Here is a 5,457-nt window from a genome sequence, read left to right on the forward strand (position 1 = left end):
TGGCTGAATGGTTGCAGCAAAGCCGGCTGAAGTTGAATTCAATGAAGATGGAGGTCCTGTACCTGAATCGTGGGGGACTGGGGCTGGGAATCAGGCTCCCAGTCTTTGGTGGAGCACCATTGGTGTCAGTGCCATGGGTAAGGAGTCTTGGGATGATGCTGGACCCCTCGCTTACTATGGAGGCCCAGGTCACTTCAGCTGCCAGATCAGCCTTTTATTATCTTCGACTGGTCAGGCAGCTGGTTCCCTATCCTACCCCTCAGGACTTAGCTACAGTTATCCATGCAATGGTCACTTCCAGGCTACTGTAACTTGCTCGATGTGGGGCTACCCTTGGGCCTGATCCAGAAATTGCAGCTAGCGCAGAATGTGGCGGCATGCTTACTGATGGTGATGCTTTCATGAGTGCGCATTCAGCTGATGTTGTGCCAACTGCACTGGCTGCTGATTGAATACTGGGTCCAGTTCAAGGTTATGGTTTTGACCTTTAAAGCCCTTTGTGGCCTAGGACCATCATACCACCTCTCCCCATATGAGTCCTGGAGAGCTTTACGCTCTTCTGATCAGTACCTCCTGGTGATCCGTGGCCCAAGGGACATCCGCTTAGCTTCAACCAGGGCAAAGGTTTTTTTGACCCTTGTGCCAACCTGGTAGAACATGCTCCCACCTGAGATCAGGGCCCTGCAGGACCTATTACAGTTTTGTAGGGCCTGTAAAATGGAACTCTTCTTGTTAGCCAAATTGCCTTGATTCTGATTAATATTTGGGGAAATTAAGGACAATAGGCAAAATAAGGGAGCAAGCACCAGTGTATACAGGGGTCCCGCTTCTTCCAGAAGCCCCAGAAATAGACACAGAGGCTAGGTTTCAATATAAAATGATTATTTTACTGTTCTTCACAAAATAACAATACACACACACACACAATTATTTGTTGCTGTTGTTCAGTCGCACAGTCAAGTCCAATTATACAGACTCTTGGGTAGCTAATCCAGAGTCAGCAAGATAGGTAGGGTGCAGAGAGAGAGGGACCACATGGCTGGGTGCCCCCTTTTATGAAGGGCGGTTGGGGGGTTGGGCCAGGCTGGCCACATGTCCTAGTCACATGTCTCTTGGGGGTGGCCTAAGCTGGTCACATGTCTTGGCTCACCTCCTACTAGTCCGTCCCAAAAACATGCTGATTGGTACTGGGTTCAAGGGGGAAGGGCCTAGGGGAGTGGGCAATATTGAACTCTAGTAACTCTGGGCAAGGAAGTGGCACCTGATGGGATTATGACTCATGCGGCCAGAGTCATTGTCATTGATAGTCTTCTATTGTCTTCTGGCTGCAGCTTCAGTGAGGTGAGTCAATTTGGGGGAGGGGGAGGATTGCCTACATGTGCAGGAAGAAACTCCACATGGAGTTTGAGTCTTTGTTCTCCTGCCTTGACATAGCATCTGCCTGGTTTTCTGTGCTTCAAGTGGCTAGGGAGCTGGTCCATCTTACAGCAGGTAAGAGGGCAGGTAACCTCAGGAACCATGGCACATTATCTCAGGAAGGTTTCCTTCTACTGGGTATGTCTCCAACTGGCATCACTTTGGGTCACCATGCAATACAGTCCCTATTACACACTATTTGCTCAGTCCAGGTTTCTCTTGCTTGTGAAATTATAAGTCCAAGATGGCGTTACATGCACCTTGCATGGCAACATTCTGCCAGGCTTTTGGTTGAGGTGGTGGATGTTCAACCATTCTGGCCTCCCCTCTTCATGGCCCCTTTCCACTGCCTTGCTGCTTTAGATAACATTACTTGGGCACTGGAACTTTTTTTCACCTGAATGAGGCATGGGTCCTTTCTGTTATTGTTTATTGTGCCATCTGTTGGTTTATTGGTCTTATTGCTTTTATCTTTTAAGAATCTTATGTTGTAAGCCACTCTGAGCCCACTCGTGGGATATGGCGGGGTATAAATTAAATAAATAAATAAATAAATAAGTGATAATGACAATGATGTTTGAAGAATAAAAGCAGGCCATTAGCTCCTTGCCTACAGCCTAAATATGTAGAGCCACTGAGAAAATGAAGACAGCCATTCTGGCTAGCAGCTAGTAGTTGGATGACAGCAGGCAGTGTTTTTTCTTCCAAATGTGCTGAACAGGAATGTCAGAATTGTGAAAACATAAATTTTCAGTATCAGTACCCTAGAAGACAAACGTGCTGTTGATTAACAGTCAGCTCCTGATGACCCCTTCGATGAGGCGTTCCAGGCATGAGATGAGCAGAGGTGGTTTGCCACCGCCTTCTTCCATGTAGCAACCATAATCTTCCTTGATGGTGTCCCATCCAAGTATTGACCATGGCTGACCATGATTAGCTCCCAGGGCCTGATAAGCTTGGCCAAACTGGACTAATTAGGCTGCTAGTACTCTAACAGGTTCATTAAACTTCAACACTCCCCAGATTTTATCAGTCATTCCCGACAGGTAAGCTTTAATTCTTGTTTTATCCCTTTTTAACTTCTTTACCCATTGTATATAAAATCCCAGGTGGATTTTAAAAAAATATGTCTGATGCTAGTTTACATGTGAGGGTGGAAGCACAGATCTGAAAGCCTCCCCTGGGCATAGAAAGTAATAGCGATAGAAGTGGACAGATTTCAAGTGGTTTTTAATTTGTCATGTTCACCATAGCTGAAGAAAGAATGAAGTAGTAGCTTCTGTGCGGAGAGAAAATGGAAGCAAAACAGGGAAAGAACAACTTCCAGTAGTTTCTAGGAGGAGAGAAAACTGCAAAGTCAGTGTGGTCAAAGGAATCCCAGAGAGGTCCTGCCCGTAAAGTGCTAGCTTGATTCAAGACGGATCCCATGATCCCTTTGTCCTGTGCCAGTGAGGATGAGGGCTGCAGAGGAAGCTGAGCGAGGTCTTCTGACATCATGTGAGGATCTGGCAATTGTAGTCAGCCAATAGTGCATGCAGGACCTTGGAGAGCTATCAGGGAATGGAGAGCCTGAGCAGAGAAAACAGGCAGACTGACTTCCAAGGCTCTCAGGTACAGGCTGGCAACATGTGCAAAAGGGTTTCTTGCAGTTCAGCATATCTGAGTGGCCTCCAGATGGACATTCCGTCTTTCCAACCAATGTCTTATAAGGGAGTTAGATGCATTGGGTGGTTGGGGCATTTGGACAGTTTGGTGTAGTGGTTAAATGTGTGGACTCTAATCTGGGAGAACTGGGCTTGAACTCCTCCACTTGCAGCTGCTGGATGACCTTGGGCAAGCCATAGTTCTGTCATAGCTGTTCTCTCAAGGACAGTTCTGGAAAGAGCTCTCTTAGCCCTGCCTACCTCACAGGTTGTCTGTTGTGGGGAGGGGGAGGGAAAGGAGTTTGTAAGCCACTCTGAGACTCCAACTGAAGGGCAGGTATAGATCCAATCTCCTCCTCCTCCTCCTCATCTTCTTCTTCATTGGAAGAGTCTGTGTTTCTGGCTGCAGGAGCAGATGAGGTTCTGGGTTTTACTTCTTTTGAAAGACCTATGTTTGATTTTCTCTGAAAGGGGCTGTAGAGAAACATGGGAAAAGCAAGCTTAATTTTAACCAACATATATATGAGCTTTTCCCTCCTCAGAGTCATTATCTAAGGATTAGGTCACAGCACCATTTTGTCTGTCAACCTCCACCCTGCTAACAGAAACTGTTAAAAAGCAACAATAAAGCAACTTTCTTATGTGATAAGTAAGTATCTTATATCTTGAAACTTCATGTTAACATTTTTTTAAGTATTAGAAAGCACCCTCTGTCTATTTGCTAAAATGGTCAGTTTTAGGATGCCTTGGGAACATTAATTTCCTTTCTAGGTGAAGGGCAGGGACTTGCCTATCAAAAGGGGACGTAAAAATGATAAACACCTGAATAAGTTTTCCAGCGAAGCTATAGAATGAAGTGAACAGAATTATGGGCTGCACAAAGTATGTTTCCCCCTATATTTTAGGCAGCAGAAATCCAGTCTTGCATTAACTTAAACAATAAAGTATACTCTGTATGGTTAAGTATGTTTCTTCAGGACTTATTTCTTTGATTTCTCCATCAAAACAAAGTGGTTATCCCATATTTCCTTGTGTTGGAAAAAAAACAACAACATGGAGGATGTTGCCTTTAAGGACAATTATCCAACTTCTGTGTCGGAGGGAAAATTTAGTTACTTTCGTTGGTGGAGTGCCATAGCGTTTTCTGTTTCATTGTGGCTCAAACACACACACACACAATAGATGTGTAGCCTACTACACTTGGCTACCATCAGAATACGGGAACAAGCATCAAGACACATTCCATCCACTCAGCGACCCCAGTTTTAAGTTTGATTTTGGAAACCCATAGATTTCCAATAGATTTGGAAACCCTAATTTTCTTTCTGGGTAGCATCAGCCCTGCTCTCAACAGCAGCAAGAAAATAAAAGGAGCACATCATAAACTCAGTGGTACAAGGACACTACCATGTGCTGTTGACACTATGCCTATGCCTTCCAATATACTGTCTGTATTCTCCCTTGACTATTTCTCGCAGCAGTAATATAATATTAAATGATTGTTGGACTGTTGCACATACCACACAGGTATCATACAGCAATAATTTCAGCAATAAACAAATGGCAAATGGCTTCAGTGAACATACATAATAACAACATGGCAGCAGAATATTGACATGGAGGAAAGTTAGGGGAAAAGGCAGATAATACACATGAGATTCAGTAATGTGAATGCCATGATCAAAGTCTTCAGAAGCAGTACAATCAGTATATTGGGAGGGTGAATGAAGGTAATTAAGTAACATGATAGTAAACAACAATCTTCATGTGTTAGCATTTTCTTTTAAAGTGAATGAGGAAGTTAAACCAAAACCAGACTCTTAACGTTTTGTCTGAGGAATATGAATGAGAAAAGTTAATTAAAAAATAGAGTTCTTCATGATCCAATGCCTGCTCCTACATATGACATTTTTATCCCACCCTTCCTCCAAGGAGCTCAAGTACACAGTTTTCTGTCCTTTATTTTATATTCACAACAACCTTATAAGGCAGAACAGGGACCCTGGCCCATGGTTACCCATGGGGTGGGGTGGGTTTGAGCCCTGGTTTCCATAGGTGTAGTCTAACCACTATTTCCCATTGTCTATTTCTAACCTCTGTCTCTCCCAAGAAGAATTTTAAAAAGCTAGTGTGTTCCATCAGGTCATTTTTTGCATTGGGATAGCTCAGGGTAACTTGATCTTGGAAGCTAAGCAGGGTTGGCCCTGGTTAGTATTTGGATGGGAGACCATCAAGGAATACCAAGGTCATGACATGGAGGCAGGCAATGACAAACCACCTCTGAACATCTCTTGTCTTGAAAGAAGAAGAAGAAGAAGAAGAAGAAGAAGAAGAAGAAGAAGAAGAAGAAGAAGAAGAAGAAGAAGAAGAAGAAGAAATTGGATTTCTACCCCGCCCT

Source organism: Gekko japonicus, unplaced genomic scaffold, assembly GCF_001447785.1.
Source record: "Gekko japonicus isolate JY-2015 unplaced genomic scaffold, Gekko_japonicus_V1.1 scaffold447, whole genome shotgun sequence".
Classification (NCBI taxonomy): Eukaryota; Metazoa; Chordata; class Lepidosauria; order Squamata; family Gekkonidae; genus Gekko; species Gekko japonicus.